The sequence below is a fragment of the Dermacentor variabilis genome, chromosome 1, assembly GCF_050947875.1.
Source record: "Dermacentor variabilis isolate Ectoservices chromosome 1, ASM5094787v1, whole genome shotgun sequence".
In the NCBI taxonomy this organism is placed as follows: Eukaryota; Metazoa; Arthropoda; class Arachnida; order Ixodida; family Ixodidae; genus Dermacentor; species Dermacentor variabilis.
In genome coordinates, this window is record NC_134568.1 from 156,404,127 (window position 1) to 156,427,508 (window position 23,382).

The following is a 23,382-nucleotide window of genomic DNA, read 5'->3' on the forward strand; positions in this document are numbered from 1 at the left end:
CGGCGTGCCTCATAATCAGAAAGTGGTTTTGTCACGTAAAACCCCATAATTTAATTTTTAATTTAACTCCTGCGGGGACGGTAGAGTATCCGCCTCCTGTGCAAGAGGACCGTGGTTCAAATCCCGGTGCCGCGCAATTCTCCACCGGAAAATACAAAAAAAACCGTGTGTTGAGAAAATTGCACAAACAGGCCTGTAGTGCTGCCTGATCCCGGTGACCAGAACCGGTAACGCACTCTCTCACCAGAGCAGGATTGGCCACCCTGGTGCAGTACTTGGCCACAACCTCCTATATGAATACAACAATCAAACCCCGGCCCTCAGTCCCCAGCAGCCGCGAAGCAACTGACCACGGCGGCGGTCAGATCTGTGACGCTGCAGAGGGTGCTAAGAATACCTGGCTCCGGACAGGCCGCCATTGGAATCTGAACCTGGCAACGTTTAACGTTAGAACGTTATCTAGTGAGGCGAGTCTAGCAGTGTTATTGGAGGAATTAGAGGGTAGTAAATGGGATATAATAGGGCTCAGTGAGGTTAGGAGGACAAAAGAAGCATATACAGTGCTAAAAAGCGGGCACGTACTGTGCTACCGGGGCTTAGCGGAGAGACGAGAACTAGGAGTCGGATTCCTGATTAATAAGTAAATAGCTGGTAACATACAGGAAATTTATAGCAGTAACCAGGGGGTGGCAGGTCTTGTTGTGAAACTTAATAAGAGGTACAAATTGAAGGTGGTACAAGTCTATGCCCCTACATGCAGTCATGATGACCAGGAAGTCGAAAGCTTTTATGAAGACGTGGAATCGGCGATGGGTAAAGTCAAAACAAAATACACTATACTGATGGGCGACTTCAATGCCAGGGTAGGCAAGAAGCAGGCTGGAGACAAGTCAGTGGGGGAATATGGCATAGGCTCTAGGAATAGCAGAGGAGAGTTATTAGTAGAGTTTGCAGAACAGAATAATATGCGGATAATGAATACCTTTTTCCGCAAGCGGGTTAGCCGAAAGTGGACGTGGAGGAGCCCGAATGGTGAGACTAGAAATGAAATCGACTTCATACTCTGCGCGAACCCTGGCATCATACAAGATGTAGACGTGCTCGGCAAGGTACGCTGCAGTGACCATAGGATGGTAAGAACTCGAATTAGCCTAGACTTGAGGAGGAAACGGAAGAAACTGGTACACAAGAAGCCAATCAATGAGTTAGCGGTAAGAGGGAAACTAGAGGAATTCCGGATCAAGCTACAGAACAGGTATTCGGCTTTAACTCAGGAAGAGGACCTTAGTGTTGAAGCAATGAACGACAATCTCATGGGCATCATTAAGGAGTGCGCAATAGAAGTCGGTGGTAACGCCGTTAGACAGGAAACCAGTAAGCTATCGCAGGAGACGAAAGACCTGATCAAGAAACGCCAATGTATGAAAGCCTCTAACCCTACAGCGAGAATAGAACTGGCAGAACTTTCTAAGCTAATCAACAAGCGTAAGACGGCGGACATCAGGAACTATAATATGGATAGAATTGAACAGGCTCTCAGGAATGGAGGAAGACTAAAAACAGTGAAGAAGAAACTAGGAATAGGCAAGAATCAGATGTGTGCGTTAAGAGACAAAGCCGGCAATATCGTTACTAATATGGATGAGATAATTCAAGTGGCTGAGGAGTTCTATAGAGATTTATACAGTACCAGTGGCACCCACGACGATAGTGGAAGAGAGAATAGCCTAGAGGAATTCCAAATCCCAAAAGTAACGCCGGAAGAAGTAAAGAAAGCCTTGGGAATTAAGCAAAGGGGGAAGGCAGCTTGGGAGTATCAGGTAACAGCAGATTTGTTGAAGGATGGTGGGCAGATTGTTCTAGAGAAACTGGCCACCCTGTATACGCAATGCCTCATAACCTCGAGCGTACCGGAATCTTGGAAGAACGCTAACATAATCCTAATCCATAAGAAAGGGGACGCCGAAGACTTGAAAAATTATAGACCGATCAGCTTACTGTCCGTTGCCTACAAAGTATTTACTAAGGTAATCGCAAATAGAATCAGGAACACCTTAGACTTCTGTCAACCAAAGGACCAGGCAGGATTCCGTAAAGGCTACTCAACAATAGACCATATCCACACTATAAATCAAGTGATAGAGAAATGTGCAGAATATAACCAACCCTTATATATAGCTTTCATTGATTACGAGAAAGCGTTTGATTCAGTCGAAACCTCAGCAGTCATGGAGGCATTACGGAATCAGGGTGTAGATGAGCCATATGTAAAAATACTGGAAGATATGTATAGCGGCTCCACAGCCACCGTAGTCCTCCACAAAGAAAGCAACAAAATCCCAATAAAGAAAGGCGTCAGACAGGGAGATACGATCTCTCCAATGCTATTCACAGCATGTTTACAGGAGGTATTCAGAGACCTGGAGTGGGAAGAATTGGGGATAAAAGTTGATGGAGAATACCTTAGCAACTTGCGATTCGCTGATGATATTGCCTTGCTTAGTAACTCAGGAGACCAATTGCAATGCATGCTCACTGACCTGGAGAGGCAAAGCAGAAGGGTGGGTCTGAAAATTAATCTGCACAAAACTAAAGTAATGTTTAACAGTCTCGCAAGAGAACAGCAGTGTACGATAGGTAGCGAGGCACTGGAAGTGGTAAGGGAATACATCTACTTAGGGCAGGTAGTGACCACGGATCCGGATCATGAGACTGATATAACCAGAAGAATAAGAATGGGCTGGGGTGCGTTTGGCAGGCATTCGCAGATCATGAACAGCAGGTTGCCACTATCCCTCAAAAGGAAAGTGTATAACAGCTGTGTGTTACCAGTACTCACATATGGGGCAGAAACCTGGAGGCTTACGAAAAGGGTTCTGCTGAAATTGAGGACGACGCAACGAGCTATGGAAAGAAGAATGATGGGTGTAACGTTAAGGGATAAGAAAAGAGCAGATTGGGTGAGGCAACAAACGCGGGTAAATGACATCTTAGTTGAAATCAAGAAAAAGAAATGGGCATGGGCCGGACATGTAATGAGGAGGGAAGGTAACCGATGGTCATTAAGGGTTACGGTCTGGATTCCAAGGGAAGGGAAGCGTAGCAGGGGGCGGCAGAAAGTTAGGTGGGCGGATGACATTAAGACGTTTGCAGGGACAACATGGCCACAATTAGTCCATGACTGGGGTAGTTGGAGAAATATAGGAGAGGCCTTTGCCCTGCAGTGGGCGTAACTAGGCTGATGATGATGATATATTTTTTTTTCTGCATATTTTTTTTCAGGGCCTTCGGGCCCTGAAATCATTTTAAGTAAATGAATAAATAATATTTCAGGAGTTGATTAAGTAATTGAGACTAATTATGTAATTAGACGGAATGCAAAAAAAAATAATCTGAGTACCTCCAAGCGACGGCAAACAACACTACCTTGGTTCTGCCCAGCTACGCGGCATTTTCATATTTTTTAATCTTGGTGCATTACAGTTGGGACACCCTGTATAAATTGATAGCCGTCACCTTGGCACAATTGTTATTGCAACACTTGCGTAATGCGGAGGTTGTAGATTTGGATCCCACTGGCGGCATTTTACCTTTCGTCCACACTCATTTCGCCATTCTGAGTTCCTTTCTAGATTTCAATTTCCACTAAAGCAGCGGATTTCATGTGTGCTTTCCTTGGCTCGACTGCCTGTTGGCTTTTGACGGTCGTGATTAACAAGATTAGAGCCCATCGGTTTTCCTTCCTCTCGTGCATATATATACAGGGTGTCCCACATAACTTGAGCCAAAGCTTCAAAAATGAAAGGCACTCCGGACGCGAGTTGAACCGAATGCATAATGTTGGAACTGGCCTAGAGTTACTCAGGCTATTTTTTTTTAATTTTCCCCTTAAATAACGGATTAGCTATGTTTAATTAATCAACTTTTTAAGTATTGGCTGCAGACCCCAAGTGTGATATGCAAAGTTGTAGAGCACCTTGAGAAATCTCTCAATAAATTGTTTCCAACGCGATATATATCACGTGGTCCTTTATTTCGCGTTCCAAAGAAAGCCCGCGAAATATTTAAAAAAAAAGCCACGTGACGGAGCGGTTGCGCAGTGGTACCGCGCTGCTTGCTCTCAAGCGTGCGTTCGGGGAACAAGGTCGGCTGCAGCGTGACTTCTTAATTCTATGTCGTGACTGGCGACGGGGAAGCGGCAGGCCGTTCTTTATCTTATCGGCAGCTCTCGGCCAGCAGCATGCATTGGCGCCGTCATCCGAAGGGAGCCACGGCCGGACTCGACTCTCTCCTCCGCGCTCGAGGAGAGAGTCGAGTCCGGCCGTGAGAGAGCCGACCTTGTTCACCGAATGCACGCTTGATAGCCGCGCCATACCACTGCGCAACCGCTCCGTGACGTGGCTTGTTTTTTTTTTTTCATATTTCGCGGGCTTTCTTTGAAACCCGGAAAAAAGGACTACGTGAGACTTATCGTACAGGAAATAACCCGATCGGTGGTTTCTGAAGGTGCTCTACAAATCTGCGTATCATACTTGGGGTCCAAAGCCAATAATTAAAAAGCTGAGTAATTCAACTTGATTAATTAGTGAGTTACGGGGAAAACAATATATTACCTGAGTCACTACAAGCCAGTGCAAATAGTATGCGTTAGGTTCAATTCTCTTCCGACGCGCCTTTCATTTTTAACAGCTTGGCTCAAGTTACGGGGGACATGCTGTATAAGGCAAACGTACGAAGTGTAACTCTAATAACGTTTCGGCAGGTGGTCCTGCCTCCATCATAGTAATCACTCTGACGAAAGCAGGACCACTATATATATATATATATATATATATTGACACAGCTATATATGGCAGAACCATAATGCGGCGGGTATGCGCCAGTGGGGACGACACTAAAATAGCATGGGTTTTTAGGTGAAGCGGGGAAAACGACGAAGACGTTGTTGTTTTTCCCTTGTTGTTGTTGTTTTCCCTTTTCGCCTCCCGTATTAGCACACTTCGATGAGGAAGCCCCGACGATATTGCATACAGACTCTAGTAATGTCAGTCTAGGGGCGGTGCTAGTACAATGGCAGGGCAACAGCGAAAAAGTGATTGCTTACGCCAGTAGGACACTATCCCGAGCCGAAGCTAACTACTCCACCACTGAAAAAGAATGCCTCGCAATGGTATGGGCAGTTCTGAAATTTCGTCCGTATTTGTATGGCAGGTCTTTCACCGTCGTTAGTGATCACCATTCCCTCTGCTGGCTCATTAATTTGAAAGATCCTTCCGGCCGGCTCGCACGCTGGAGTCTTCGACTCCAAGAGTTCGACTTTGTTGTTACATACAAGTCGGGAAAACGGCACGCAGATGCCGACTGCCTTTCTCGGTCTCCAGTTGAGCCGGCAGCACAAGACGATGACGACACGGTTTTTCTGGGACTCGTGGATACTGCCGATCTTTCACGCCAGCAACGGGATGACATTGAATTGCTGCCGCTTATTGATTACCTCGAAGGACGAACCAACAGCGTGTCGAGGCTCTTTGCAAGAGGGGTGGCATCATACTGCTTGCGTCGCAACGTCCTCTACAAGAAGAACTTCTCGCCTAGCGGCAGCAACTACTTACTTCTTGTTCCATCACCGCTTCGACGTGAAATCTTACACGCCTGCCACAACGAGCCGACTGCTGGGCACTTGGGCTACACTCGCACATTGGCACGGATTCGGCAGAATTACTACTGGCCGAGACTTACTGCGGTCGTTAAACGTTACGCTCAGACATGTCTGGATTGCCAACGTCGTAAACGCCATCCGTCAAACCAGCCGGCTTACTGCACCCTGTTGACGTACCGGCCACATCATTTGCACAAGTAGGCATGGACTTTCTGGGCCCCTTCCCAACGTCTACTACTGGTAATAGGTGGATAATCGTCATCACGGATTATCTCACTAGATATGCCGAGACAAGTGCTCTGCAACGGGCAACAGCAGATGAAGCGGCACGATTTTTTCTGGAATCCATCGTTTTAAGGCATGGCGCTCCCGCAGTAGTCGTCACGGACAGAGGTACTGCGTTCATGGCCCAGTTTTTAGATATCGTTCTACGTCTAAGTGGTACCGCCCACCGGAAGACAACAGCGTATCACCCTCAAACAAACGGACTGACTCAATAGGACATTGGCTGATATGATAAGCATGTACGTAGATGTAGAGCATAGGGACTGGGACGAGGTTTTACCTTATGTCACCTTCGCGTACAATCCGGCTCGTCAAGAGACCACTCGCAAGACGCCCTTCAGTCTCGTATACGGCCGTGAGGTTACAACAACATTAGACGCAATGCTCCCTCATGAATTTGACGACAACGAGACGGGTGCTGAAGAGATAACACACCGAGCAGAGGCAGCTAGGCAGCTTGCGCGTCTGCGAATCCACGAACAACAGGACTGTGACGCCAGACGCTACAATCTTCGGCACAAAGCCGTAACATACAACATCGGCGACAAAGTGTGGGTCTGGACACCTATTCGACAGCGTGGGCTCTCTGAAAAGCTCCTACGCAAATACTTCGGGCCCTACATAGTTCTCCGACGCATCAGTGACGCCAACTACGAAGTCGTTCCAGACAGCTCGCACTGTTCAAAGCGCCGACGGCATTTACCTGAGGTCGTTCACGTGCTTCGTATGAAGCCGTACTATGAGGACTGACAAGACTGCGCAGTTCTTTACCGCTGCTTTCCAAGCCTCTATCATCGGGACGATGATCTTTTCTAAAGGGGGAGCAAATGACACAACTATATATGGCAGAACCATAATGCAGAGGGTATGCGCCAGTGGGGACGACGCTGAAGTAGCGCGGGTTTTTAGGTGAAGCGGGGAAAACGAAGAAGACGTTGTTTTTCCCTTGGACGACTGATAAAGTGCGTTTCTTGGCGGTGCTGCTACGCATACTCGTCGATCCCACGTCGTTACAACATATATATTGTGGGGTCTCTCACACCCGTATTCTTGCTCTTGGGACAAAGGAACGACAGTACACACTAGTGCAAACAATCACAAGGGCATTTATTGCACCTTTCATAGATCAGTGCCTGCTAGCCGAGTTGCTATCCACAAAACATGCCGATGGGCGCGCGACAAATCTAGAAGTCCGACTTACCGCGACCTGGTAGCGAGCGAATATGTTCGCCCCATGCTGGATCCCAACGCCTGGTCATTCGCGTGTACGGTCACGCGGACGGTGTCCAAGGCGGCCACGCGAGACGGTCTCGCAGAAGCATGGGTCGGCGCACGCGCAGCACGGCATGTCCGTCCCGCTTGCCTCCCGAACCCAAAGAGCAAGCGCCTTCCTTTCGGCGCCCAAGTAATTTCGCCTGTCGGCGGCGTTAGCAGCGCAACACTCGCGCCATCTCTCGCACTGCGCTTCAACCACATCGACCGCCGCTGACGTCACGCAGGCCACGCAGCGAAGTGGGATTACAGGAGAGGCGCTATGCGGGAAAAACATCAGGGGACGCGCGAGAGTCGCGCATCCCCACAATATATATATATATAGCGGAAGCTACCAGACAACTCTCGGATGCCACTTTCTATAGGAAGCACTTCCGGACAACGCAACCGATAACTTTAAGGGCATTTTGAAGGATACGCTTATGACACTACTAAAAGTGAAAAAGACAGATGAAAAAACCGCTCGGTCACTTGTACCGCTCAGTCCTGTGGCTGGTGGATTTTACTTGCTCCCGAAGATTAACAAACAAGGAAACCCGGGCCGCCCGATTATTTCCGGTGTAAACACTACAACTGATAACCTATCGTGCTACGTAGACTCTCTTATTAACAAGATTCCCGAAACATTTCCGTCATTTGTAAAAAATACCAATCACTTTCTTCAAGATGTATTAAATCTTGCCATTCCGTATAACGCAATCCTTGTAACACTAGACGCCACCTCTCTTTATACTAACATACCGCATGCCGATGGAATTGCAGCAGTCCTTAAGACTTATGAAGGTTCCTATTTCTAGAAACCTGTTCATAAAGAAACCCTGGGATCGTTGTTAAATCTTGTTCTTGAGCTCAATAACTTTGAATTTAATAATTGTCATTACGTTCAGATTAGTGGTACGTCAATGCGAACTCGAATAGGCCCAAATTGCGCTAATATCTTCATGGGTGTTCTGGAAAATTATTTTTTATCCAGTACTAACCTGCAACCTTTCCTTTATAAACGCTGTATTGACGGTATCTTCTTAATTTGGGCTCACGGAGAGGCTAGCCTGTTAAAGTTCATAGAAGGGTTCAATCACTTTCACCCTTCAATCAAATTTTCGCACAATTACTCGTCAACTTCGGTCAACTTTCTGGATGTCACAGTTACGCTATCGCAAGGTAAATTATTGACAAAACTTTTTCACAAACCTACTGATAGAAACCACCTTCTACATTTCCGGAGCAGCCATGCGCGACATTGCAAAACCGGTATCCCCTACAGTCAGGCTCACCGCTTCAAGCGATTGTGTTCGGATCGCAAAAATTTCATTTCTAATTGCGAACAACTCAAAAGTGCTCTCGTTAAACGGCAGTATCCGTCAAATTTAATTGACGACGCCATATGCCGAGCATGTCAATTAAGCAGAGCCGATATTCTTAGCGAAAACCGGTTACCCCAAAAGCGTAACAGCACGAATCTCGTACTAACATTCTCGGCATCAGCGCCAAAAGTCTTTTCTATATTGAAACGCCACCACAATATCCTTTCCCAAAGTGAACATCTTCTCGATATTTTTCCTGAACCGCCTCGCGTCGTGTACTGACGGTGTAAGAACCTCCGCGATATGTTAACATCCTCAAAATTAAATGAGCACAACAGGAAGTCTGGCTGCGCCCCATGCAAGAAAGCGCGTTGCAAGGTGTGTTTGCACATGCAAACCACAGAGAGAGTCCTCAGACTTCACCCTAAAACTTCGCGGATCTTTCAATTGCGATACCTCGAATGTTGTATACATGCTTGAGTGCACAATCTGCAGAAAGCAGTATATTGGTCAAACAGAAACCTCGTTTCGAATACGCTTTAATAACCACAGATCGCATGCTAATACACTTCCTAACCTACCATTATCAAGACATATTCGCTTACCAGGCCATTCTTTCGAAAAACTCAGGGCCACTATACTTGAATCAGGCTTTCATTCCCATCACGATCGCGAAGTCCGCGAGTCTTACATAATTTATAAGTTTAACACCGTGTCATATCTGGCATTAATGAAAGCACAGGTATGCCTACTAAGTATCCTTGATATTAGCCGTGACGCCTTATGTATGCCATGAGACGCAACTTTCTTTCAAGAACCGTCTATTATTATTGTCTTTTTTCGCTGTTGCGTCAATTCTGTGTCACATAATGTCCATAGTCTGCACACGACACTGTATTCCACCATACGCATGCCAATAAAAGCCCTGGTCATTCATCCTGCTCGCTATGACGACTACTGAGCAGTGCGCTTCACCTGCACCCTGAATGTACTGTCGCGCGGTGCCTTATTATCTCCATGTTTTGTTTTTATTGTATTATTTTTTATTTATTGTTGATTTCAAGTGGCTTACATTGTAATATTGAGTAAACGAACGATTCATTTCTGCACTGTGCGTGGTATCGCTATCGCCAGTGGTATTGCTATATTTATGTTGTTTTTTCTTGTTATTATTGCGCACAAGTTTATCTGATGTATTGCGGGTTTATAAGGAAGCCCAAATGCATGTACATGTTACTTTGACAAGGGCTGGTCCACCAGCCTAAACGTCAGTCAAATATACTGTGCTTATTGAACGTACGTCGTACTGTTTTTCTTCACACACACACACATATATATATATATATATATATATATATATATATATATATATATATATATATATATATATATATATATATATATATATATGGTGGCTTTTAATGGCTGAGCCAACGAGCGTAGAGCATCGATACTGCTAAACACTTCTTCGTCGTCCCTAAGACCACCATCAGCGTCGTCTTCTTTCCACATTACCGACTGTGACATCACCCCCGTCGGAAAAAGCACCTGATTGGTGCGGCTCATCTGTCCGAGAAAGGTAAGGTTTGAGACGGCTGACGTGGATGATGTCAGAGGAAGGTGAAGGCACCATGGCATCCAGCGGAGACACTTCATATGTGACAGGGGTCACCTGGCGAAGGATGCGGTAAGGGCCATAGTATCGCGAGAGGAATTTCTCCGAAAGACCAACATGCCGAGTTGGATACCAGACTAGCACAAGAGCACCTGGTTCATAATGTACGTCGTAATGGCGCTGGTCGTAACGGCACTTCTGGCGTGTCTGTGAAGCAGAAAGACGAATGCGGGCAATCTGGCGTGCTTGGGTCGCTGTGGTTATGACATCCCGAGTGTACTCTGTCGGCGAATCGAGCGTGGTCGAGAGGAGCGTCTCGAAAGGCAAAGTTGGCTCACGGCCGAAGAGGAGATAGAAGGGGGAATAGCCAGCTGTGTCGTGGCGCGAGGAATTGTAGGCGAACGTGACAAATGGTAGAGCAATGTCCCAGTCGCGATGATCGGAGGAAACATACATTGCTAGCATGTCAGTTATTGTGCGGTTCAGGCGTTCGGTAAGACCGTTAGTTTGAGGATGGTAAGCGGTAGTAAGTTTGTGTTTAGTAGCACAAGATCGAAGTAGGTCGTCTATGACTTTGGCAAGAAAGTATCTGCCGCGATCGGTGAGAAGTTGACGAGGTGCACCGTGGTGCAAGATAACGTCGTGAAGCAAGAAATCAGCGACGTCTGTAGCGCAGCTGGTCGGTAGGGCTCTAGTAATGGCATAGCGAGTTGTATAGTCCGTAGCGACGGCAATCCACCTATTTCCGTCCTTGGATATAGGGAATGGTCCGAGGAGATCAAGGCCAACGCGAAAAAAAGGGTCGGCCGGTATATCCAAAGGCTGCAGCAGTCCGGCAGGAGGCACAGCTGGTCTTTTTCGGCGTTGACACGACTCACACGCGGCAACATAGCGCCGGACGGAGCGGTTGAGACGGGGCCAGAAAAACCGTCGCCGAATTCGGTCATAGGTCCGCGTGACGCCAAGGTGTCCAGCGGTGGGAACGTCGTGCAGTTGCTGCAGTACAATCTGTTGCAGATGAGACGGAATGACGGTTAGGAGCTCGGGCGCGTCGGGGTGCATGTTGCGGCGATACAGGATGCCATTTTGTAGTACGAACATGTGAAGGGATGGGTCAGACGGAGCAGAGAACAGGAGTTCGATAATGGGGCGTAACGACTCATCTCGTCGTTGTTCAGCGCCAATGTCTTGCAAGGCTGAGAGCGAAAGAACGCAGATCGGTGCGACATCCACTAAACCGTCCGGTACATCGACGGGATGACGAGACAGGCAGTCGGCGTCCTGATGTAGACGACCCGACTTGTAGACCACAGTGTATGTGTATTCTTGCAGCCGTAGGGCCCAGCGACCGAGGCGTCCGGTGGGATCCTTGAGGGAGGAAAGCCAACAAAGGGCGTGGTAGTCGTTTGTAACTGTAAATGGTCGACCATATCTGTAGGGTCGGAACTTGCCCACCGCCCAAATGAGGGCGAGGCACTCGCGCTCAGTAATCGAGTAATTGCGCTCGGCGGGAGAGAGGAGGCGACTGGCGTAGGCGACGACGCGGTCGTGCCCATATTGGCGTTGAGCTAAAACTGCGCCGATGCCGTAGCCACTGGCGTCAGTGCGGATTTCTGTCGGAGCGGAGGGGTCAAAATGGGCGAGAACAGGAGGTGGGGTAAGCAGCGTGATGAACTGCGAGAAAGCAGATGCTTGTTCAGAGCCCCAACAAAAAGGAACGTCTTTCTTCAGGAGGTCAGCACTGCTCAGCTCTGACCTGACAGCACAACTCTGGGCCGCCCAGCGAGCCGAGGAAGCCGCTTCGAGACAAGGTCTCGGAACCGCGTCCGCGGCGGGTGCCCAGACCCACTAAAAAGACGCCGGACTCAAATCTTGTTGATTTGAAATAAAAGTTTACGCTCTCTCTCTTCAGGAGGTCAGTAAGGGGACGGGCAACATGGGCGAAATTTTCCACAAACCTGCGGAAGTAAGAGCAAAGGCCCATAAAGCTGCGAACATCTTTGGCACAAGTTGGTACGGGGAAATTCTGCACAGCATGAACTTTAGCGGGGTCGGGGCGAATGCCTGACGAATCGACGAGGTGTCCGAGCATGGTTATTTGGCGGTGACCGAAGTGGCACTTGGATGAGTTGAGCTGCAAGCCAGCGGTGCGAAAAACAGAAAGAACAGATGAAAGTCTTTCAAGATGAGTCGCAAAAGTTGAAGAGAATACGATGACGTCATCCAAGTAGCACAAACAGATGGACCATTTCAAACGACGCAAGAGCATGTCCATCATCCGTTCAAAGGTCGCCGGGGCATTGCACAAGCCAAATGGCATTACTCGGAACTGATATAGGCCGTCTGGTGTGACGAATGCGGTCTTTTCACGGTCCATTTCGTCCACGGCAATTTGCCAATATCCAGAGCGAAGGTCTATAGATGAAAAATAAGTGGCACCATGGAGACAATCCAGAGCATCGTCAATGCGGGGAAGTGGATGTACATCTTTCTTGGTGATCGTGTTTAGATGACGATAGTCAACGCAGAATCGCCAGCTGCTATCCTTCTTTTTGACGAGAACAACAGGGGACGCCCACGGGCTGGAAGAGTGTTCAATAATCCCTTTGGCAAGCATCTTGTCAACCTCGCTCTGGATAACTTGTCGCTCAGAGGGCGACACCCGGTATGGGCGTCTGCGAACAGGTGCTGCATCGCCGGTATTTATCCGATGCGTCACGACCGTAGTTTGACGATCGTTCAGATCGAAAATGTCGGAGTAGGACTCGAGGAGGCCACGGAGCTGTGCGGCTTCTTGGGTTGAGAGGTCCGGTGCAATCATCTTTGAAAAGTCGGCGACGGTAAGCTGGGGATGGAGAGCGACGCAGCTGGGGCGAACGGGAGCGGCGACTATGTGGTGATGGCGATCGGCTGGTCGCGGTGGCTCGAGCGTTGTCAGGTGCGTCTTCAACCTCGGTGGAGAGTGATGGCGGGCGAGGATTCAGTGGGGAGCGGCGGTAGGCGGGAAAGCTTGGTCGAGAGTGGGCTGGCCAGGAACTTCGACAGTGGCGAGAGATGTGGCCCACACGTCCACAGTAAAAGCAGATGGGTCTATCGTCATGGGTGCGCCATTCGGCCGGGTTGCGATAGCTCGGATATGGACCGTATTGGCTCCGGTGAACAGGGGCAGAGGCAGCAGACGAAGCAAAGTCAGGACGGCTGGCGGAGCAGATGGATGGAAGACCTACATTGGCAAGTTCTTGGCGAATGACTGACTGAATGAGGGACACAAGCGGCCGGGAATCGTCAAAGCACTGCGTCACTGGCGTGGAAGGAGACGCTGCTTCGATTTCTCGCCGAACGATACGTACGACGTTCTCGCAGGAGGTGGACTCACGCGGTGGACAAATGTCTTCGCACGTCGACGAAGCTGCGGTATTAGGTAGACGAGTAAACTGTCGAACTATGCGGCGACTCTTCGCGTCTTCAAAGCGGCGACATTCATGAATTATCTCATTGACCGTTGTGATGTTCTTATAAACAAGCAGGTTAAACGCGTCGTCCGCGATGCCCTTTAAGACGTGGCTGACCTTGTCTGCCTCTGCCATATTGTTATCTACTTTGCTGCAAAGAGCGAGGACGTCCTGGATATACGCCACGTAAGATTCAGTGGACGTCTGTACACGGGTCCCAAGGTCCTTCTTCGCAGCACGTTGGCGGCCGACGGGTTTGCCGAACAAATCTCTAAGCTTCTGTTTACACTGGTCCCAACTCGTAATCTCTTCTTCATGTGTTTCGAACCAGACCCGTGCTGTTTTCTTGAGGTAGAATATTATATTAGCCAGCATAAGCGTGTTATCCCACCTGTTGTGTGCGCTGACCCGTTCATAATTCTGTAACCAGTCGTCGACGTCAACGTTGTCAATCCCGGAAAACATGCCAGGGTCGCGAGGCTGGGCCAGGATGACCGTCGGTGGCGACGCCGGGGCCGCGTTTGAACTCTCTCTCCTTCGGATGACATGGCGGCCAGGTTACGTCCGCTGCGGAGCTCCGTCTTGCTCAAGTGATTACCCCGCACCTCCACCAATGATGTTACGGGAAGGAAGAAGCGTTCGTCTATTTACAAGTGGCTTTTAATGGCTGAGCCAACAAGCGTAGAGCATCGATACTGCTAAACACTTCTTCGTCGTCTTCTTTCCACATTACCGACTGTGACATCATATATATATATATATATATATATATATATATATATATATATATATATATATATATATATATATATATATATTGTTACGGGGATGTTGGGCGTATAGAAAGACTGTATACAGTATATATACAAGATGAGTCAGAGTGGTTAAGATGGCTGACCACCAACAACACGCAGCAGCCAGCGTCTCGCGATCTTCTTCTTCCTCTCCCTTCTTTCATCCTTCCGTAACAGGACCCCCGGGTGGTGAAGCGCTGTCTCGGCGCATGGTAGGCGAAGAATTGCGAGCGAAGTATGGCTTCAGCCGCGAAACGTGCACGGCGTCAACAGGCGTCGGACTTGAGGATGCATCAAACTGTGCCGGCGAAATCGCGTAATTTACGTCGTTAACTTGACGTAGGACTTCATAAGGCCCTGTGTAGCGAGAGAGAAGCTTCCGGGAGAGGCCAACCCGACGACACGGGGACCAAAGGAGCACCCAAGCACTTGGCGCGAACTTAACATCGTGATGGCACCGGTCATAACGCTCTTTTTGTAGATGCATGCTGCGAGGCTAATAAACGAGATCGGGCGACTTGACGTGCCATGTGAGCGCGATGGATGACTTCACGAGCGTACTCAGTTGCAACACGTGACACGGAAGGGAGGATGGTGTCAAACGGCAATGTGGGGTCGCGACCATACAGAAAATAAAAAGGTGAATATCCTGCGGAGTCATGTCGGGACCCCCCCCCCCTCGCCCCGAACCACCCCCCCTCCCGAACGAAATTTCTGGCTACGCCACTGGTGTGGGTGTGTGCGCGCTATACAGGTCGCAGTCTATGAGCGCCCCCCCCCCCCCTCTAGTGAAGGGAGACGAACATTGTCACCCAACGTGTTCAGGGGGTAATGGTCACGCTCATCACACATTTTTCATGCAGCGAAGAGTCAAGGAAGCAAAAGCAGTGCCGGTAGTGGCGTTTTATACTTCATACTGTTTTAGCGCAGAATTTACAAAAAAAAAAAATAAAGGGACCCGAACTTGTGCTTTTGTAAATTCTGCGCTAAAACAGTATTAATTATGGATTACCAACAAGCCCGAACCAACGATTTGCTCTGTGGTGTTTTGAATTGAGCGCGCTGGGGTGCGATTGCGCAAACAGTATTCCTGCCATGGAGGAAAGAAACAAAAGCATGCCTTCTTCCATGATTCCTGTGATTGGCAGTCACCAGAGTAGGCTCAAAACGTAATTTTCACAACGGTTACTTTCTGTCTTTGTACATAGCATAATATTTTAAAACTTTTAGTTTAGCTTATGACTAATCGCCTTAAATTAAGTGTTTTTTATCATCTGGCAACAATGACAATCAGTTTGTGGTTGCCAGACCTCCATCAGTGCCATCTATCGTATTTGAGTTTAGAGGGATGGTGATGCCCTAGTCTACTGCATCGCGGCCTAACCCTATTGCTCTGATTTTATTTTTTCCCTTTGGCATGACCCTACTACATTGCTCTCGCAGAAACTTGAACCGACAGTTTCGGCGTGCGAGGCTACTTGCAAGCAACAAAGACGTCAGGGCCTACCGTCGTTTCTGCTTATGCTGATGGGTAAGGGAAGAAACATTGTTCAGCACGATCGCTTCGCCACCGCTTAGCAGCGATCCTTGTTTATTAATGCTGTAATTGTTGCAGTTCCACATCATAGGTGCGTGTTGCTTTTACCTCATGAAATTGGTATGAACATACCCCGTCGAGGGTCATAATCATCCGACAGAAGATAGCTGGAAAAGGAGGGGGTGTAACGTGCACTGAAATCGTCTGTACGTTTTTAGCTTCTTTCCTTTAAAAAAAACACTTGTTTTACATATTTAGTTGATGGCGCTCCACGGATTATGTTGCGTGTAACACTCGTTCGTTCGTTACGCTCATCGCAGGTAACTGCCGTGAACGTTTTGGCAGCGATCGAGTGAAAACAATCATGTGGGCTAGAGCAGTCAGCTGCTGATAAACAGCGCACTCTTGTTGTGTAAGTCTCCTATACGGAGTCTGATTTCGCTGCTTTGCTGTGTTATGTTTCGTTTGGCCGATTGCTTTCAGCTGTGGCTTGTTGTCATGTGTCATGTCGTCCGTAGTTAGCTGCAGTCTTTAGTATCTATTGGTTTCCGAGGAAAATATGAGTTTCAGCTACACTGATGGCAAGCCAATCGTTTCAACTTTTCCAAGGTATTTTTTAAAGAAGAAATCTTTCCAAAGAGGACCCTTTCCTTTGCATCGCCGAATTTAAGGGAATTGTGTAGGCTGGCTATGACTGTTACCCACGGTGCATAATATTCATACACCGTGCTGTTACCGTAAACAAAAAGAAAAACAAAGCAACAACAAATGCACGGTCAGCTATTGTGCAAATGGCAAGGTAGTTTTTCACGACGTGCGTTTACTTTTCTTTTTATCTTCATTGACCTCAAGCAAGTTTTTTATCAATTGAGTTTATCAATTAATGCTACAGTTATGTGCTGATATAGTTCATGTCTTAGGTAGTGGCTTCGGATACTGACTGAATATGAATACTGAACACTTACTGAATATGGATTGGTTTTGTGTACTTAGTAATGGTGGTGATCTTTGCTGACCCATTTCCTTCCTAATGCTAATAAAGCTACCTGCTGTAATGGCTCAGTGACTATATGGCATCTGCTGCTTAAAATGAGGGAGCCAGTCTGATTCCCAACCACAGCGGTCTCGTTTCATTCAGGGCAGAATGCAAAAGAGCTTGTGTACTTGGTCTAGGTTCATGTTAAAAAATTATAAGTAAGGAAAATTGGATCTGCAGCTGGCCACTATGTGTCATTTACAGCCAAGATGATACTCTGGGATATTAAATGTCCTCACTCAATATTTTAAAAGCTTCAGAGCTTCAAGTTTCAAAATTAACTGACTAAGGGAATAATTGTACCTTTTTTGAGCATAGCTGCGTCCTGCAGTGTACATAAAATAGGCTGCTACTGATGATGATGATGAGCATAGCTGTGCAACGAATAGTTATTTCTTTTGGATATCTCCATACTTGTGTTATCATTAAACTGTACAGCCACATGAAAGACGTTTGTAATTTTTTCATCTCGAGAAATACGCAGCACACTGGCACATAGTTAAACTAAAAAGTTGTACAACTGCTATCACTTTTGACACAGAAAGTGACAGCTCATGCTTGAAATAGTTCCATCAAATTGTAGTACTATTGATCAACTAAATGTGTCATGGGTTCTAACATTCCAGTTATGTGTGAGGTACAGCTTTGATTGCTGCCATGCTGCATATTTGGCTTGCAGAGCCGCAGGATAAATAACGACATCGTGTTGGCTGATTGAGCCACCACTGCAATCACATTGGATCTCATTTTAATGCATGCCATTCTCATTTACATTGCAGCTGCTAGAACAGCATTTGTCCCTTGCTCTAGGCAAAAGGAGCACATTTGAACCTAGTGAATGGACATGCTCTGTGAGGTAAAAAGTGTGCATTCAGTGGCCACTGCCTGTTTATCGTTTTTTTGTTTTTATGCAGAAGCACAAATAGCAACACCTAAGGCATTTGACAACACACAAAGAGCAGGCACAAGCGTGCCCTTCATATTCTAGCTGTATTATAGCAGTACCTAATTTTTATTTTTATCTATGAATACTGCAATCCCTGTTCAGGATTTTAGTAGTGTTGGAATGAGTCACAGATACAAGACCTTTACAAAAACTTGACGTAGAAAATACGCAAATGCAGACTTTTAACATATTTGACAAACAAGAAAATACATTTCATAAGCATTATTATGCACGCTGAATGAAAGAGCATTAGGCTGGCGACCTAAGAACGAATGAAGGGAAAATTCACTGTGGCCTTGCCCCACATTTCATTCCGTTGACTAGTGTAGCATCAGCTTCATTGGTGATCATCGCCATAGCTCACCTTGCATTCCTCAGGTTGTTGGCCATGGGAGAATTGGTTGGGCTGGACTAACATTTACCTTGCTGCTTCTCCATTTTGTGAATAAATAATATAGAATGGCCTGCCTCTCCAGCAACCTTCACATCTTCGCAGCAGTGGCCCAAATGACGGCAAATAGACAGCCAATAGAGTGTGTTGTATACATCACACGACCTTCATTTGGGCCTCATCTCTGCTCTGGGCATAGTCTTTTGCATCATTTTTATCAACAGTTGTTGCCATCACTGCACACTATCACCACCACTGCTGCTCACCTCATGTTGCATTGGCCATGAGTCAGCTGAGGGAGAATTCCATCACGTCACCAGTCATTCTAGACACTGCAGCCCAGCTGGTGATGTAATGCTGCTACACTTCACTGTTTCGAGATCATATGGCATATGGCTGCCATACTCTCTTCTTTTTATGTCCTTACAGCTAGCATGCATTTGGTGATTGTGCTTCACTTCAAATAAAGCGTCATACTAGGCTCTTGTCTTTGTGTGCTTGATCAGCTAACTGTATATGCTGTGATATGGGCTGGCATAATGTAGCGATTCTATTCTGATTCTTTTCCTTTTTGCTTTTCATCAGTGATCTGAATGGCACTCTGCCTACATTATCACTTTGGCCGGTTGTGATCGGTAGATAAGAAAGGCATTGAATAAAAAAAAAAGAATCCTTATATCAGCCATGGTGCTCACTGATATGAAAATGGAGCTTATGGAGGCGGACCTAGCTTATCAAATGTTGGTTGATATTTAGCACTGTCACTGTGGAAGTGTTGTTTAGACCTATGCTTTTCGCCATTGCTCTCTTCTTATGCCTACATTATGCAGCCACCTTCCACAGGCGAAACTGGTCATTTGTCGTCTACAATAAAGATTTATGTATTAAATGAAAATATAAGATATTATATTTATGTGCTGAGATATTGATGAACAATGAAGAACGCGCAGAGCTACAGCATTACAGTGTCACCACAAGCTGTACTCTAAGACTGAATCCTATGTACGACAAATTAATAAAGATAATAATAAATTAATAATAAATTAATAATAAATTAATTAATAAAGGGCTTCTCACTTGCTCATTTTATGAATAGTCTAAAGTGCAGGGACATAAATGCTTCATTTCAAATAAAGTGTACACAGGTGGCATTGTTAACATTCATTATTTACCTGGTTTCATTGGATATGTGTCTCTTGGGGTGCTGCTCACTCTTGCAGGGCAATAAGAGCCTACACAATGAAGTAGAACCTGTGGCATTGCTACTGAAACTGACAGTAATCACCAAAACCTGTATTAACATGCTTGGATTGCACACACATGCACTTGCATATATACACACTCAAAGTAGAGTTTGTTTTCTTTTTCACAATTTGGTTGTCTGTTCTCCTTGAACCGTGAGAATCAAAGGGAAGTGGCAGGAGCAGGGTGGTGCAAGAAGATGAAACATTTTACTCTTGCATTCTTAAAGGGGCAGTGCAACATGTTTTTAACACTAAGAAAATGTTTGTAATCTGCAGGCAATGCTTCCATGAACATATGAGCCAGATCATTGGGCAGAAACAGCGCAAGAGAACTGGACGTAAGGGATAGACAGAGGTCACTTCCTTATGTCCTGTATTTTTGCACTGTTTCAGCTCAAGCTACTCTGCTCAACTCAAGTAATTTCTGCTCAACTGTTGACCCCCTTCTTCATGCAGCAGAATATTAGTTGGCTGTGGAAGCATTTCTACAGCCAACTAATATTCTGCTACATGTAAAAGGACGCCAACAGTCTTGCTTAAAAGATTGCTCTCTCTTTCCTGTGGGTTTAGAGGTGCCCTCCAGTTTACCCTATCAGTGGCATCGTGACAGCCCATAGATGCGAGCCATTGCGTGCATCTGGACCATGGCACACCCTTTCAAATCTTTTAGTGAACAAGGAAGTTGCAACATCCTGCTTGTCCTGTCACTGCTCTTTTGTCACTCTCGGCCACATTTGTCAGATACCAACCTTCAAGGGCTACCATAAATGCACAGCAGAAACAAGAAAAGTATGGACGTAGCACTAGGCAGGGCATTGGCTATTGGCGCCCAGCTGCGAGGAAGAAATGTTATGTTAAGGGGGAGTGGAAAAAGTAAGCATTGCTCTATTTGTTTTATATTCGTTGTTAGAGAGATTTACTGCCAGATTCATAAATGTATCTTAACTTGAAGCCCATGCTTGACTTGATTTAAAGGACGCCTGTCGTGAACGCACCAAAGGAAACGCAATGAGCGTCTTGGGCGCGTTCGCACCAGGCGTCGTTTATATCAAGTCAAGCATGGGCTTCAAGTGAAGATACATTTCTGAATACGGGTGTTAGCGTAACCGGTGGTAAGGTATATGCAATGGTGTTTGCATAATACCGAAGTGATATCTTGTGACACTTCATTTAACCACAGTGCCTTATTGACATGGTTTTGTTTCACAAGTGTGCTTGTCGAAAAAATGTTTAAAAGACCACCATGTTCACGATTACGCCACTGCTGAACATTTACTCCCGAATGTAAGTAGAATACACATGGTTACTGCAGTAATATATATCTGTCTGGTTGAGCTCTGTACCACCTGGGGGCACCACCAACCTGCCTGGTCACATTTATGCTTTGGGTAACCTAGTAATCCACAAACAGTAGGAAGTTTGCAGACAAACTAAAGATTCATTGTTTGTGGGTCCTTTTCAAAGATTTCTTATGGCATACATTCATTGAAAGACTCACTTCAATGTGTTTTCAGGTTGAAGAAAAGGTGTTGCAGCTAGGGCCCCTTTATAGTTTGTGCCTGGAGCACCGTTGGCATGACTCTGCACTTTGCAGCAGTAATGTTTTTCATTACACGACACTGATGGCTCCAAGCGCCACGCGTGAAATATTGCGTAAAACTACATTTATGTTTGACCGGTGTCGGCCACTTTTTTGAGGTGCACCTAACATTTACATCAGTGGTGGGTGTTTGCATTTCTTGATGCTTGGTAACTATATGTTTGTCAGTCATGCATAGTAAGCGTAAAAATAAATTTAAATTGAGTTATTACATTTCTGATAAATTCTGTACTTATTGCACTATAAAAAATCAGTCAAATTGCAACTTTTTTATTTGCTGCCAAATAATGAATGTTGTGTGTTTTAACGAAAATCATCATCCAGTGTATAGCTGTGAAAACTACTCATCATTGTTGGTCCATTTTTCAAATTCTGGAAGTTTTGGTGCATCTTGAAAAGATTCAAACAGGAGGTTTTTGTCTGGCAAGGCCTGTAGCATGTGTCGCACTTCCCAAAACAAACAGTGCAAATTGTGCACATGACATTGTAGCAGCATACAGCAGGGATGATAACAGCATGAAGCCACTCACGACTCCAGGCTCGCACTCATACCCCAAGCCATTTCTGTGCTAACACTCTGACACATTGACCAGTGCAGTGGCTTTCTTAGCTCTTTCTCTTCTCTGGTCTCTGATAGTGATTTAAGTTCAATACAGTTAGTTGCTTGTGGCCTGCCTGGTTCCTCCAGCACGGGCATGCGCATTCCTTTGGCTTTTATTTTCCTCAAATACTAAGTGAATGTTTGTGTTCCCAGTTGTTCACTTTTATTCTGTCAATAATATCTGCAAAATAATATGTCAAACATACCTCGTATGAGAATTCAGCATGAACGTGTCCACTTCAACCTGGCTTTTTGCACCAGCTTTCTGGTGATATTTTCACTGTGTCACTGGTTGGTTCCTCCAGCATGGGCATGTGCATGACTTTTCCTCAAATACTAAGTGAACATTTATGTTCCCAGTGATTCACTTTTATTCTATCAATAATATCTGTGCAAGATGATATGGCAAACATACCTCGTGTGAGAATTTGGCATGAACGTGTCCACTTCAACCTGGCTTTTTGCACTAGCTTGCTGAGTGTTTTTTTCTTTTCACTCTGTCAATGGTTCTCATATCATAAGTCTTCTTCTACAGAGATGTGCTGGACGCGATTTGTAGGTTACTGGCTAGCTCTAACCCCCATATTCAGAAATGCATCTTAACTTGAAACCCATGCTTGACTTGATTTAAATGACACCTGCCGTGATCGAACTAAAGGTAACGCAATGTGAGCGTCTTGGGTTCCTAAGCACCAGGCATCATTTATATCAAGTCAAGCATGGGCTTCAAGTTAAGCTACATTTCTTAATTTGGGGCTAAGTGACCAGCTAGAATAGCTTGTTTTCAAAGAGAATCTGATCTGACCGATCTTTGTGAAATATGTCAGGCAGGTTGCCAGCTGTCATAATCAATGCAACAGGTCTGAATATATATCTAAATATATATGGAATAAAATGAACTAGGAGGTATGCTATGAAAATATGGCTAGCAAAGTGTACCTTTTCCCCATTATGGGCAACTCGATTCAAGCCCATTGTGCAGGCATCACAGCAGCTAACTTTATCATTCCACAAAAGCACAAATTTCTTTAGCCTGGTCAAATGTACTAAGTTTAATCTGTAGACGCAGTGCATATTTGCTTATGTTCAGGACATTTAAAAGTTATCATGCATTTCAGCAAAATGTATATTACAGTAAAACAATAAGTAAATGCACTCATTGTTGCTATTATAAGCGTTCATTCTGAATTTTAAATTCTACAGGCTCACAAGCATTTTCCTGGATTACTTCTACATTATGTTAATTCAAAAGACCAACAATTAAGCTAGAATTAGATGTATGGTGGTACAGTACAGCATTGTTAAAATGAAGCTGCCAAGTTTCATGTGATCCCATCCCTACGGCATGCATTCGACTGCACCATACAGAGTGCAGTAGCAGCATACATTGCTGAGTATGCCTGTGTTGCATCCACTGCCTCATCCACAGGGCATAAAAGATGCACAAGTGCTACAGGACAAAAATGATTCTTCAATAACCATGACATTCTTAGGACACATTTGCAGTGGCAGAATTGTAAGTACAGCCTGTGTCTTAGATCGCTATGTTGCTTTTATGGGGTTTGGTTGTTACAGTGATGCTGTACTGCACATGTTTGAATATGTTGAAACTAATATTTTTTTAAACAAAATATATAATCATAAAA

At 45.8% G+C, this 23,382-nt stretch overlaps 1 protein-coding gene across 5 annotated transcripts in view; it reads left to right on the forward strand.

Annotated features, from left to right (window-relative positions):
* The first annotated feature begins 15,683 nt into the window (after nt 1-15,683).
* GAPcenA (GTPase activating protein and centrosome-associated) overlaps nt 15,684-23,382 on the forward strand; it is a 126,626-nt gene continuing 118,927 nt past the window's right edge. For 2 of the 5 annotated variants that reach the window (XM_075698087.1, XM_075698114.1), the window contains exon 1: nt 15,684-15,912. The gene's annotated coding sequence lies outside the window, so the exon portion shown is untranslated. Of the gene's footprint in view, nt 15,913-15,990; nt 16,010-16,247; nt 16,331-23,233; nt 23,253-23,382 lie in introns of those variants that run through there. The other 3 variants (XM_075698109.1, XM_075698096.1, XM_075698102.1) reach the window with 3 other exon arrangements.